The following is a 15,773-nucleotide window of genomic DNA, read 5'->3' on the forward strand; positions in this document are numbered from 1 at the left end:
TCAGCCCTTCGGGAGTTAATGGCTGAATTGCGATATGAAAAGAGTCTGACGAAACTTGGACAGTTGAAACAGGCTAATATCAGAAGAGAATGGAGTTCCTTCTTTGATTGCATCACCAAAGCTTTTAGGAACAAATGTTCGAATTTTGATGCTATTCCAATTATGAGTCAGCACATCGGGTATGCAATTATCAATCAAACTCATTTTGATTTTGCAACTGCTTTAATTAGTTTTATTGGGGATAGGATGACAGAGGATCGAGATGTTGTTTATTTTGCTAGATTCTGTCAACTTATTTACACTTATTGTACTGATGAACCTCATTTAGTCAGCACCCAAACCCCACCTTTTAAGGTTGCAAAATGATACTTTAATGACCTGGTGCTGATACTAAGAAAAAAGTGGTTAGGCAATTACAGATTTCTCAGTCTGTAAAACAGATCCTAGTAAATGCTGATCCTGATACTTATAGATCTGTTTACTCTGATGTCCAACCAACTCCAAACACCCAAAATCCATCAACCTCAGTACCTACCTCTCATTCTACTCAACCTACCCTCAGAACATATCTCAAATCCTATCTCTCCACTTCACAGACTGCTTAACCTTCATCTTCAGCACCTACTATGAAATCTTCATCTTCCAAGCCAAAGAGGACGAAGAATGTACCTTAAACACCTCAAAAGAGAAGGAGGATTGCATTGAGAGATGAATCTGATTCTGAGGAACTGGTTCCTGCTAGAGAACCTGTTGTAACTGAAGCCGAGAAAGAGATTTCTCAGAAGGATTCTGAAATTGGGGGTTCTAGGCTTCTCAAGAGGCTTAGACGAATGACAATTCCTGAAACTCCCAAGAAATCCAAATCAACAAGGAAGTACAAGAAACAGAGGGCACAAAGGCCAGTTTCAGATGATGAAGAGGAAGCAGCTAAGGAAGGGGATCAGGAATCTCTGATCTCATAAGACAAGGAATTTGCTCCAGTCACTTCTTATCCATCAACTCCATCTCAGGAAGCTATATCTGACAAGGCTAACTCACCATCTGTGTCTCTTGCTGATCCAGGCACAAGTGCTGATATTGATGTTCAACACTTGGTTGTGTCTTAAGTATTTCTCTTAGAAGCTCCAACAACGAATAATCCTTACACAACACCTGTTACTGATGCTGTTCAAACTCCAGAGTTATCAACAACACCTTCTCTGCATCAACATGCTGATGATCAGACTTTAGGTGAGCATCAGGATTTGGCTGTTGATCAGAACTTAGTATCAGATCAGCAATTAGAGGATGCTGAAGCCTCCATTGCTACTCACACTGTTGTCTTATCAGAAGATACTGATTCTTTAAGTTCTGATGCTGCAAATGCTGGAGATACTGGTGATGCTGCTCTAACTGTAGATGTTGATGAAGCAGGTCCTTCAGGACATACTCCTCAACAGACTCTTCCTAAGTCTGAACTGGTAAAGAAGTTTGTTACTGGGGAAGCACCAGTACCTTGGAGTGAAACTCCTGCAGGTCAGGAGTGAACTAAGGAATGGAACTCAGTTTCATGTGTTCCAACTGAAAAACATCTTGCTGAGCACTTCAATAAAGCTGATGAAATGTTAAATTCTGATGATTTTAAAACCCAGCTTAGAGTCACTGCATTGAGTACTAAACATCTACAAGGTCTTCATTCAACTACTCATGCAGAGCTACACAAGATTCAGGAGAACTTTATCAAACAGGAACAAGTTTGGAAAATTGATAAGAAAAAGTTCTTTCAACCTACCATTGACAGGATTGCTTATATTGAGAAAACTCAAGAGAAACAACAAGCTCAGATTGATGAAATTCTGACAAATCAAGCTTCTCAGAAATCGCAACTTACTGAACTCCAATCCGCAGTGGAATTACTTATCTCTCTTTTACTACCTGCTGATGCCAAAAAGGGGGAGAAGGTAATTAAGTCCAAATGCAAAACCAACAAGACACTGCAAGGAAAGGATGATGGAAATGATGATCAAGGATACTCTAGAATGGGTAGTGGTCATAGTCAAGGTAGAAGGTTTACATCAAGACAAGCTAGTCACAGGACAAGTTCTGATACCGGGAAAAGAATAAGTTCTGCTGCTGGTAAAAGGATTAGTTCTGATGAACTTCTAGATCTTGATAAGGAAATGTCAAGACAGTTATTTCTTCAAGAAAATCCAGGAATGGACTTGGAAAGTTTAAAGGAAGAAGAAGCCAGACTTAAATCAGAGAAAGTCACATCTAAATCTGAAGCTTCTGGTAAAAAATCACTTCCAAAACTCAAAGGCATTGTGATCAAAGAAAGGACACATAATGAAGCAACATTGGCTAGATCACAACCACAGATAGATCCAAGATCCAAGGGTAAAGAAAAGGTTGGTGAACCTATCAAGGTTTATGTACCTCCTGAGGAAGAAGAAATTACTGATGAAAAGGATGATCTTGCTCTGACTTTAAGAAAAGTTCTTAAAACAACCTTTGACATGGCTCAAGTTGTTCAGAGTCAAGAAATTGTAAGTTCTGATATTCAGAAGAAGCAAGTAACCTCTGACATAGCTCAAGTTAACTTGATATCAGAAAATAGATCAAAGACACTCCTACGAGGATTCACTAAAGCAAAACAGACTCAATATTTGAAGACTACTGCAAGTGGTTTTGAAGCAAGGGTAGTTACTGGAAAGGAAGCTAGAGATAAAACTGGATTGGGAAGTGCTGATGAAAGAAGAGTACACAACACTACCAATGATCCAACTTCCTTGAGTGAACCAGGTATTGGAGCAACTCCTGAGAGATTGAATCAACTGGAATCTGTACAGATGGTTTACCATACCTATTTGAAAGAATACATCATGTTGTATTTCATGACAGATGGTAGGGTTTATCATATAAGACAAAATGCCATTCCATTGAAGTATTTTGAAGAATTGAAGCATGTACTTTTCTTACTTCAAGTGGATGACAGAATAACAGGTACTGCTGCAAACTACTTAAAAGAACAGATTCAGAGACAGAAAAGGCTTTATTCTATTAAGTCTGACAGCATATATGTTCCAAAGTACAGAGATCACAATGGTGATATTGTTGATATGAAGCCTAATACTGCACAGATCAGAACATATCTTGGTATTAAGGGACTTGAATTCAATTTAGAGTCTGACAAAGCTTATGTCATAAGACTAGATCAGGAGTTGAGAAAAGCAAAGATCAATGATCTCAGAGCTGCAATCTTTCAAACTAGTGAAGATACTGCAGAGCTTAAAGATGTCAAAAGGAGAATGATTGATGAACTCAGATATGCTGAGAAATGTTTGTTGAAGAACTATCTCAGAACAACTCCTGACATCAGAGAGATCAGAAAATGATGAAGCCAAGTCGAAGATCTACAACTGCTTAAATTTTGATATTTATACAGACTGAAGTTGTTATCAGAAGTTGAAATTGGTAAAAGCTTTAAGGACTGTAAGTTGTAGTTATTTAGTCTAATTCTCATGCATTTGTACTTAATGTTTTTGACATCATCAAATATCTGTTAAACTTGTATATTATGTTAATTTACAAGTTGGGGGAGATTGTTAGATATATTTGATAATGTCATGGCTAATATGTTTTATGTTTAGCTTTCAGATCTTACTTGAACATGATAAATCAGTACTTAACTGTTGATCAGTACTTATACTGGAAGTCAGGACTTAAGGATATCAATAATTATGTTATCAGGAGATAATCATCAGAAGATAGATATCAGAACTTAAGTGCTGAAGGACGATCAGATAAGGACAGTAGCTGATTAAAGGAAAGAAGATCAAGATAAACATAAGAAGAGATATGCATGAAGAAGGAATTCTGTAAAGAATGGAATACTTGGAAGAAAAGATATCTGATTGATATATTTTAGGAAGCAGAATTATATTCCATATCAATTAGTGATTATCTTGTAACTGTGTAGTATATAAACACAGACATAGGGTTTACACTAAAAGTGTTATCATTATTAGAGAAGATTATTCATTGTAACCCTAGCAGCTCTCGTGATATTTGTTCATCACTGAGAGGTAACAGTTCCATACTGTAACAGAGTTTATTGTTTCAATAAAGTTTGTTTTCTGTTACTTAAGTTCTTAAAGTTCGATTTGAGTGTACTATACACTGTATTCACCCCCTCTACAGTGTGTGTGTGACCTAACAGAAAGTATTACTGATGTGTTTAAAAGGTTCAACAAGATGATAAATGACTTGCAGCTTCATGACAAATATTATGAAGCTGAAGAAGTGAACTTGAAGTTCTTGCTTACTTTCCCTAATCATTTAGAACATAAAATATCAGCAATGAGGGAAGGGAGAGATTGGAGCAGAATAACTCTGGAAGTTCTATATGGAATTCTCAAAATATATGAACTAGAGATGATTCAAAGGAAATCATTGAGATATGGTCAGGGACATATTATGGATGGTTCAAGTGCTTTAATTGTAAATGAAAGTCAAACATCTAATGATGAACCAAGATCTCAAACTCCAGTTGCCTCAACTAGTGAGCAAAGAATAAATGATTCACAGGAGCAAGTCATTATGGAATTAGAAAATGATGAGTTCTATACTCTTGAAGAACTAGATAAGCTATATCAGTCAATGGCCTATTTAGCTAGGAAATTCTCTAATATTAGATTAAAGAAGCCAAGATACTTCAAGAATAAAGGACAATCCTTCAGCAAAGACAGCAACTGGAAGGAAAATGGGAAGTATAATTGTGACAGTAAGAATGGCTATTAAATTTGAATTCGTTGATAGATCTAATATAAAATGCTTCAATTTGCTATAAAATGCAGGAAACACAAGAAATCAAAGAAAGACAAGGCTTATCTTGAACTTGAAGCAAAGTATGAAGCTCTTCTAAGGAAACAACAAAGTAAAGCTTATATTGCACAGGTTAAAATTTGGGATGACTCTAAAAATGATGAAGATGAAGAATTTGGTAATTATGCACTAACGGCCCTGGAGCAAGGAGAATCATCCTCATCTAAATCACAGACACCAACTCTTACCACTATTGATTTAAATATGAATTAATACAAGGAAACTATTGAAAAGATGAGTACAGAAATGTTTCACATTCACAAAAGAATGGTTGATGCGAATGAAGAAGTTAGCAGATTAACAAAGATAAATGAGAAGCTTGAAAGTGAGAAGCAAGAAACTTAATTGTTGTTGGTGGAACTTGAAGCTTTAATATAAGAAAATGCTTATCTAAAGAACAAGCTTAAGTGTGCAAATCAAATTGAACCAGTGCTCAGGGAGAAGCTGGAAAAGATAGAACTGAAGATGAGATCTTTCAGGAATGCATCTGAACTGGTCGAACAGTATCATGAGAAGAATAGGCCATGTGCAAACATTGCTATTGGGCTTGACTATGATGCCATAAATGACAAAAAGAAGACAATAGGTGACAAAAGGAAAGCAAAGAAAACTGAAAATGCTCCAACCTTTTTGAAAGAGGATAATGCACCTACATTCAAAGCATGTGAAGTCAACTTCAGTGAAGAAGAATTGATTATCAAGCAAGAAATTGGTGATGAAGATAAAGAGAATAAAACTAAAGAATCAGTTCAGTCTTCCAATACTGAAGAGAAGCTCATAAACAAACAAAGTCCCAAGACACCTGTTAAAGAAGCCAAAACTTAAGATGCAAGAAAGAAAAGGAGAAATAAAAATGGGACAATATGGATAAATAAAAGCAATAATTTTGCTTATGTCGCAAATGCTCCTAGAAAGAAGTGTGAAAAATGTGGCTCTACAAATCATCTAACTCCCTTGTGTAAAAAGGTTGTTAGCAAGCCAACTGAAGGAACTTGCAAATACAATAAAGCAAATTCAAATGATCCCTATTCATTCTGTGACAAGTTTGATTACATTCCTTGCAATTTGAAAGTAATGAACAGCTGCCATAAACTGAGAGTGGATCTTAAAGAAACAAGGAATGAGTCCACATCAGAAAGAAAATATGCACAACAGTCACTGAATTCTATCTCTTCTAAAATAACTCATTCTACTTCTGCTGAACAAGTTAACAAGAAAAAACTACCCAACACTGCTTGGGTTTCCAAACACACTTAATACTCATTATATGCAGGGTATGGTGTAGAGAGTCGTCTGAATCATAGACATTAGATGTTCCAGGCATATGACGGGTGATAAGGCCCTGCTATCACAGTTGGAGGAGTAAGCTGGCCCTTTTGGTGATATTTGGAGACAACAACAAAGGATTCACAATGGTATATGGCAAAATTGTTTCTGAAAATGTTGTCCTTAATGATGTAGCACTGGTAGTTGGTCTTGAAGTGAATCTTCTCAGAGTTAGCAAATTTTACAGACAAATGTCCTAAGTCTTATTCAACAAAGAAGAATGCACTATTATCAGCAAAAAAACTGGTGAAGTTGCTCTGAAATGAGCAAGGAAAGGAAGCTTGTTTGTTGAAGATTTTGACTCAATAAATAAGGATGGTATTTGTTGCTTCTGCACCAAGGTATCATGAGAAATAAACAAGCTCTGGCATAAAAATCCGTCTCACTTGATTCTCAAGGAAATTAACATCTTGTCAAAAAGGAGTTGGTAAGAGACATGCCTAAGATGGAGCTTGCTCAAATTGAAGTTTGTGAAGTTTGTCAGAATAAGAAAATGAAGAAACTACTAAATAAGAAAATCATGAAAATGGAAGCTCATCTCATACACCTGAGTTTAATTGTACAATCTCGGGGGGAGAAAGAGGATCTTCAAATACTGGAAGGAAGCTCAACTTGGGATTATGGTATCCCAAGGGAATCATTTTTGAAGCTGTTGGTCTCACAGATACAGATTTTGCTGGATAGAGGGTTGAAAGAAAGAGTTCCAGTGGAAGCTGTCAATTTTGTTTTTTCAAAGACTTGTTTCCTGGTATAGCATTGAGCTCATTTTTGTACCAACAGAATAACAATTAGCTGATATTTTTACTAAACCTTTGGATGAAGTAACTCTCAATAGATTTATAAGTGAAATTGGAATGCTTATATTTTCATCCTAAGGCAATAACTCAGCTAATGTTTTACAGCAGATTAATCTTTAATAAATCAAAATTAATTTGATTAAGCTGGAAATTAACTGAAATATGAATTATAAATATTTCAGAAATCTCTGCATATTTGTTTATGAAATTCAATTAACTTGGAATTTTTCAAATTCTAAGTAAACTGCTCTATTGTTAATTTACATTCTCAATATGTAAAATTAACACAAGGAAGAATTACAAAAACTAAAAAGTATATAGAGAACTGAGTTCTCGATAAGTAAAAATAGACTTCTCGATAAGTCAATTCACTGACTTCTCGAGTGACTTCTTGAAAGGATAAAAAATGACTTATCGATAAGTCCTTGTTGAGTTCTCTAGTAGTGTTTATTCACGGAGTTCTCTACAAGTACAATTTTTGACTTATTAATAACTCAGAATTGAGATAATTTAAATTAATAAATTATTTTGGTTAAATACTTTTGGAAAATTCAGTATAATTTTATTTTGAATTTATTCAAATAAAAGTTAGAATTAGTTCAGTACACTTTTTTGGACAAACTGGGTATTTATTTTACATATTGATAAGTTCCAAAGCACAAACTCAACAGAAACTGAGCGATTTGAAAAAGGAATTAGAAGAAATTGTTGCTTGTCATCTCCATTTGATTGCATCTCTGCAAAATTCCAAAGCACAAACTCAGCAGAGATGTTATTGCATCTCTGCAAAATTCCAAAGCACAAACTCAACAGAAACTGAGCGATTTGAAAAAGGAATTAGAAGAAATTGTTGCTTCTCCTCTCCATTTGATGCTCTATCAAGTAATCTGTTGTAATTCAGTATAAGGTTTTGTTGTAAAAGACATGCATGTACTTTAACAAGACTAAGACATCTTTTCAACCCTAAGTAAGTTGTATTGTTATCTTAATTTGTATTTTGTAATTATAATACCTAAGTATGTAAAAATGTAAAGGAGCAGACTGGAGTCTTTTTCCTGAAATAGTATCAAGCCTAAGATTAAGAAGATCATGCCTCAGAAGAATTTTGAAGAAGCTTGGAGTTGAATAAATCTGTTTTCAGAAAAATATTCTAAGTTAAGGTCTCTACAAGTCACGGATTTAATGTTATAGAGAAGTAATTCGAGAACTCTAGAATGGCTTATCGAGAGGTCAGGAAAGCTACTAGAGAACTCAGGAAGATATCGATAAGCCAAATTGAAAAACCGAAGATTGGAGATATCGAAAAGTCATTCCTTTACGAGAGAACTCAGAGTTATCAACAAGTCTACATTCAGTAGAGAACTCTGAGTTATCGATAAGTCAAGTTCCACTAGAAAACTCAGAAATATCTATAATTCAAAATTAACTAGTGAACTCTGAGATATCGACAAGGTAAATTTTGACTTGAGAACTCTGAGATATCGACAAGTAAAGAAGCCACTAGAGAACTAAAACTTATCGATAAGTCAAAGTGTAGATGTGAAGACTAAAGATCTCGACAAGCTGAAGACCTCTACAAGCCAAACTAAATATTGTGTTATAACTAGTTGACTTCATTCAATTTAACAATTAGCATTTTTTTATGAAAAACTAATAAAAATTGTAAAATTGTGCGTTGTTTCGTGTGACTCTAATAATTAATTATAAATATTATTTTATTATATTAAATGAATATATATTTTTTTAAAACACCAAATTAATGTTTATATTAATAATTGTAACACAAAAATTTACTAAACCAAAAAATATACCTTATTATTACATGTAGATCTAACATGATTTTTTAGAACCAATTTGACCTTAAGATTCCACTAAACTGGTTTGTGAGTAATATTAACATTCATATTCACAATGGAGACATAAATAATATTATAGCATGAAATAGGAAGATGCCCAATTTGTTTTGGTCAAGTAGTGTTTTATGAAATCAAATACTAATACAGTCCACTTTTACTATCTATAAGTCAACTTGACCATGTTGTATGAGTGAAATATACACATGTATCATAGAATTAAAAAAATATATCATTGAAAATATTCTCTTTTCTGCAGACCTCCTCCTTCGTCCTTTTTAAAAAATGTTCATAAAGTTCTATCTCAAGTTTGTATCTTTTTGACTTGGCTTGTCCATTTATTTAGATTTGATGCTCCTTACAACAATTATGTAGTAAGAAATCACGAAAAAATATATGCTAATTCTATAAAACTTAAACAAAATAAGAAGGTGGAATCTTACTAAATTAAACTATCTACTACTTTGTTGGCGCAGTTTGACATAATATATCAATGACTACGTACCTTTCCCTCTTTATTAATGCTTGAAAAAAATGAAATCTTCACTTTTTTGGCAACTTTCAAATTTTGGACCCTTGATAATTTTTGATGGTCCATTACCAATCAAGAATCATGAACAATATATCTACCATTCTTGTTCAAATAACTGTCGATAATAGACCACTCTATTTTACATCCATATAGCACTAAAAGTTCAATTAATTTGAATAGCCTGGATTGGCCACATATTTCTAACATGTGTCAAGTGAATTAAAGGTGGACAATATGAACCAAAAAAAACATATGTAAATATTATTTTCACTTGACAAATAATTTTAATAATTTCTTAGTGTAGCCTCTTAAGATTACTTAAGTTTATAATTTTGCTGCAGGTACCTCTACAAGGCCCCTAATTTTAGAAAATGGGATTGCAGCCTCCTAAGCACGGCATAACTATAGCTCCTGTAAGCTGATACCATTCTCACCTTCATGTGCACAAATGGATTGATATTTGATGCAATTCCATATGAAAATGTAGCATACTTTATGACACAGAAAAATAAAACTTTTTCTTCATTTGCATTTTTAATAATCCAACCCTAATTTCATTTATTATAATTATAATTAAGGTTTCATTTACTAACCCTATTTCATCTACAGACCCTTATATAAAGGACTAGAGGAGGAACTTGATAGGATTAGGATAGATGAGAAGGTACACCTCTTGCGTGAGAAGGTCGCTGTTATTATTCCATCTCTCCCAAATTCCAAAGCAGAAATCCATCAGAAACTAAACGATTTGAAAAAGGAATTTAAAAAAATTGTTACTTCCTTCTGGATTTGATGCTCTATCGTGTAATCTCTTGTAATTTCATTTTCCAATTTTTGGGAAATAATGTAAGGTTTGTCATATGAAAGACCAATAGAAACTAGATCGTGTTTGTTAAGTTTTGACTTTGAAATTTTAAATTTAAAAATGTAAATTTTAAAGGTATATTAAATAATTTTGAGAATAAATTAATTAAAATGTTGTTTAATTTGCTAAAGTATTTAAGATTTCATTTTAATATTTTACTAGTCACTGAATGAATATATAATTTAAAGACTTTTTCTAAAAAACCAAATTAATGTTTATATTAATAATTATGCACCAAAAGTTTACTAAACCAAAAAAAAATACTACATGTTTAATCTAGAATTATTTTTTTAAACCAAGTTGACATTAAGATTCGACTAAACCATATAATGATTAATATTAACATTCATATTCAAATTCACACAGAAGTCATAAATAATATTATAGCATAAAATACATTCGTGCAATTTTGTTTAAGTCAAGTTGTCTTTTACAAAAACAAATACGAGTGAAATTTATAAATGTTTCATATAATTAAAATAATAGAATTAAAAATTACATTTAGTATGTTATTAAAAATCACATTTAGTTTGTTCTTAAATGTAAATTTCAGATTTTAAAAATAATTGTAAATATATTATTATTATTTAATAAAAAAATGGTCAATTTGGGTGGATGGATATGTAATTAGTAAATGGAGTATTAAAATGATAACTTGCCAATGATGGTATAAGGAGGAAAATAAACACTTTTTGCAAAATAAAATTCTTGTATTGTTTAACATAAAAAATTATGAATAGTGTTTGATTCCCAAATAAATCATGTCTTGTATTCTTTATAATGAGACTAAATTTGTGTTCAAATAATCATGTTAAAAGTAAATGATATTAAACCAAATTAAACCAAATATAAATGATATTGAACCTAACAATTTTATAATACATGTGTGAAAGAAAGTTGATATAATTAAAGGATCCTCATTAAGCAAAAGCTAATAACAATCAAAAACAAAAAAAATAAAATTCATCCATTTACCCATTGCTATAAAATAGAATAATATGTTGGTCAGTTTTTAAATGGACATGGATATGTGGGTCAACTTAATGTTGATATGAAAAAAGATAACTAACCATCCATGTAGTCAATTTTGAGTTTATGATAAAATAAATAAAAATTAAATTTGAATGAAAATTTATGTATTTGGATTGATAGAAATAACTATCTTAGTTTACTTTATTTAGCTTAAAGTACCTATTTTCTTAAGGGGAGAAAAATAGAAAAATAAAAGAAAGTTAAAAGGAGAATTGAAGCATATTCGAATAAATAACGAGGGGAAATGATACAAAACATATTACATTATTTTTTTATTTATCTTCTAATTTATGACCGTATTCATTGGGTGAGTATGTGTGTGTTTTATATTTATAACAATAGAGAACATGTTAAATTATTTGTTTACATACATATTAATGTAGGTGAATAAAGGGCCCAATTACTCGGGCCAAAATCATAATTATTTAATGATTTTATAATTAATAAAGGAAATAATTAAAGAGCCTAATAATTTTTTTCTAATAAGAAATTACTTGTGAATGAATTAGCCTCCAAGTAACCTATTGGCACAAGGAGTCATATTGAGTACTCAAAAGTTCAATTAGAGAGATTTGCACACCAAGTCATCCAATTCTTACTTAATTCTTAGCACATAACCACTACACAATATATGAGCTATTATAACGATTTGTTTTAGTGTAACCAGCCAAACTATCATCATAAGTGTTGTTGTCATTTAGTCTAACCATAGAAAAAATAAGACATCTACGGTTACCCTATAAATGATGTTACCGTTGGTCTTAATAAATTGTAACTAAAAACTGAAATTTTAGGCGGTTAATTAATTGACACAGAAGCGGGGAATAAAATTTATTAAAAAAGACAAATAAAATTTCTTAAAAAAAGGGCGGGTGTTAAAAATTTATTAAAACTTTACTTTTGCCCAAAAACTAATAAAATCTCACATTTCACTCTGTATCTCACTCTCAAATTTCACTCTCTCTCTCACACATTTATTCCCCCTCTCTTTCACTCTCAAATTTCTTCTGTCACAATCGATTTGGTCCCAAACTGGTGTCTGAGTTCTACTGATTCAAGATGGTGTCTGAGTTTAATCAGGTCAACAAGGTGGTGTTTGAATCAATCAGGTCAACAATTAATTGGTGCTTCTTGTTCAAAATCAGGTCTTTTTCTTCTACAATCGTGTTTCTCACTTAGGGTTTCTTCTCCAATCAGGTTTCTGACTTATGATTTCTTTTAAATGTATTTTTCTGAATTGTGGCTTTGAATTAGGGTTTTTTAAATTTCTTTTTTCATTTATTTTTGTATTTTTATTTAGTTTTATCTTTGAATTGGGGATTTGTATTGCATAAGGTAACTTGTACTTCACTTATTTATTTTTGTTTTTAAAAGTCTCTAATTGCATATAAATTGGGGTTGCTTAAAACAAATTCAATTGTGCTTTTGATAAAGCACATATAGATTATAATTGTTTAAGATTCATGAAATAAATTTAAGATTTCTGCATCTATGTGATAATTAATGTTCTCGATTGACTATTTGCATGTTATATGTTTTTACAATCGTGCTGAGATGTTTCTTATGAATTAATGTTTTGTACAAATTATTTTTCGTGTCATTTGTTTTATATTTTTCGATGAAGATCTTGAGTTAAGAATTTATGTAACATGATTGATAGGTAGGAGAGTTGAACAATATATGAGATATTTTGTGCATATATCTGTGTTTAAATGATTTCAAAATTTTAGTATGTACTTTAAGATATATGTTGTGTATCTGAGTATTTAAAAATTCAAATTTAGTGTGATTTTAACATAGTCTAGGAAATCATGGTAGAATGTATGTTATTGTATAATGATATGCTACTATATTATTAATCATATGAGATTTAACAAAACACGAGTGTGTGCCCCTTGGTAAAATATTTCTGATCCCTGCTAAAATACAGCTAGTCAAATAAAATAGTGTAATTTTGTTTTAGGCCTGCGTGATAATTATATCTTTAGTTAGTTAGTATATACATAGTTATAACTAAATAAAACAAAGTTAACGATTAAAAAAGAATATATTTAATTTATATGAAGTAGAACCAATGGCCAATTGTACAATACTGAATAGTAGGTAGTATGACAGAGGAAGGTATAAATTGGTTGAATCTTCCCAAGTATACCAAAGATTATAGGGATGGAGTCAAATTGTATGTGAAGAAAGAGATGGCCAATTTCACCAGAGGAGACGAAATTAAGTGCCCTTGTCGTAAGAGTGAAAATTGGTTGTGGTGGGGTGGTCCTTATATGGAGAGTTATCTCATGTGGAGGGGACCTTATCCCACATTTATTTAGTCAATCTATGATGTTAGTTTATTTCCAGATAAAATAGATAATATAGAATTCGAACAAAATACCTGGTTTGGGTTTGGTAATAATCTTGATGAGATGTTCGATGTTACATACGGCGTTGTGGCACCAAATGAAGATGCATGAAAATTTTATCAACTTGTTGATGATGGAAAGCAGCCCCTATACTCAAGTTGCAAGAAATTTTCGTGATTAAATTTTTCTGTTAGGCGTTACCATTTGAAGTGCTTAAATGGAATAACCGAGACCGCATTGGGAGAGATATTGTTGTAATTAAAAGAGGTTGTCCCCGATATTAATGAGCCTTACTCTTTTAATTTAGCTAAAAATATTATCAGGGATCTCGGTCTGGACTACAAAAAGATAAATGCATGTCTGAATGACTGCATCTTGTAATGGGGTGATAATAAAGATAAAGTTTCTCGCAAAAATTATGGTCTTTCAAAGTGGAAAGGTGTGGCACAAGGCCAGTAACAAGGAATAAACGTTTAAAAAGTTCCTTACAAAGTAATGAGATATTTTTCGCTCATCCCGAGGCTCTAATGACCGAATATGAAATCAGAGAACTTAATTCTCTCAAAAATTATTCCTGATCCGAATGATCCGGGGAACAATATTGATGTCTACATGCAACGTTCGATTGAGGAGCTACAAAAGGTTTGAAAAATTAAGAGTGAAAACTTATGATGTTGCAACAAATCAGATATTTATATTACCAGCAAGTTTTCCATGGTCAATTTGTGATTTTTTCGGCTAGGCAATAATAATGGGTTGGAGCAGAAAAGGGAAGCTTGCATGTCGAGTATATCATTATGAAACATCGTCGATAAATCTGAAGAATTGAAAGAAATTATTCTATATGAACAATAAAAAATTCTTAGACTCAAACCACAAGTGGAGATTGGACAAAAGAAGATTTAATGGTGAAGTTGAGGATGGAACAAGTGCTCCTATTTTAACTAGAAGACAAGTTACAGAAATTTTGGATGGTTACGAGAATTCATTTGGTGGGGTGGGGGTAGAAAAAGAAAATTTTGACTTACCATATTGAATGAATAACTTAACTCGACATAACCTCGATATTATGTATATTGAAAAGGACATATGCAATAGTGGTTTGGGCACCTTGCAAAATATTGGTTAGAGGTGCAAGATGTAGGTAATAGAAAGGCCTTTCGTCCTTTGCTCTCTACCGATGGAAAATACCTTGAAATTAGGGCCGCAAACTTTGACATGACGAACAAAGAAAAGAAAATATTGTGTTAAGTGATTGAAAATTTGAAATTCCCCTAGAGTTTTGATTCCAACATTAGCAAATGCATGCAAGATAGGATAATGGTGGGATATAAAATTCATGATGCACATGTAATGGAGACATAAATAATATTATAGTATAAAATAGGAAGATGCCGAATTTGTTTAGGTCAAGTAGTGTTTTATGAAGTCAAGTACAAATATAGTCCACTTTTAATATCTATAAGTCAATTTGACCATATTCTAGGACTGAAATACACACATGTATCATACAATTCAAAAAAATATATTATTGAAAATATTCTCTTTTCACTACAAGAAAAACGCAATCAGACAACACCGATCAGACAACACTCGACCAAAAAGGTGTTGCCCGAATTTTTCATACAACGGTTTTTCTGCAACCAAAAAACTGGTGTTGTCTGACGTTGATTACTACAAGCAATTAAAAAATGTTGTCTAGTAAAACAAATCAGACAAGTGTTTTCGAAATCAAGGTGTTGTGCGAATGGGAAGGCTTTAGCATTAATACAACACTTTAAAATCCATTGTCTAGTTGATGGAGACAGACAATCCTTTCTAAAGTGATGTTGTGCAAATGAGTAAGTTTGCACAACGAGTTTTAGAATGCATTGTCTGAAAATGATTGTGATAACGTCTAGTTTAACAGTTGTGGAAATGAGACAAGTGTTTTTTCTATTGGTTATTTAAGCTTGAATCGCACAATATACAAATTAGGTGTTGTCTAAATGATACCTCATAGACAAGTGTTTTACCTGTATACCACCTATATCAGACAATGGTCAAATTCTTAAAACATTTGTCTTTCTTACCAAATTTAAAAACATGTTGCATAACAAAATGTTCAAATAAACCGTTGTCTGATTTATTACAATAAAAATAGTAAACAAT

This window comes from Apium graveolens, chromosome 1 (assembly GCF_009905375.1).
Source record: "Apium graveolens cultivar Ventura chromosome 1, ASM990537v1, whole genome shotgun sequence".
NCBI lineage: Eukaryota > Viridiplantae > Streptophyta > Magnoliopsida > Apiales > Apiaceae > Apium > Apium graveolens.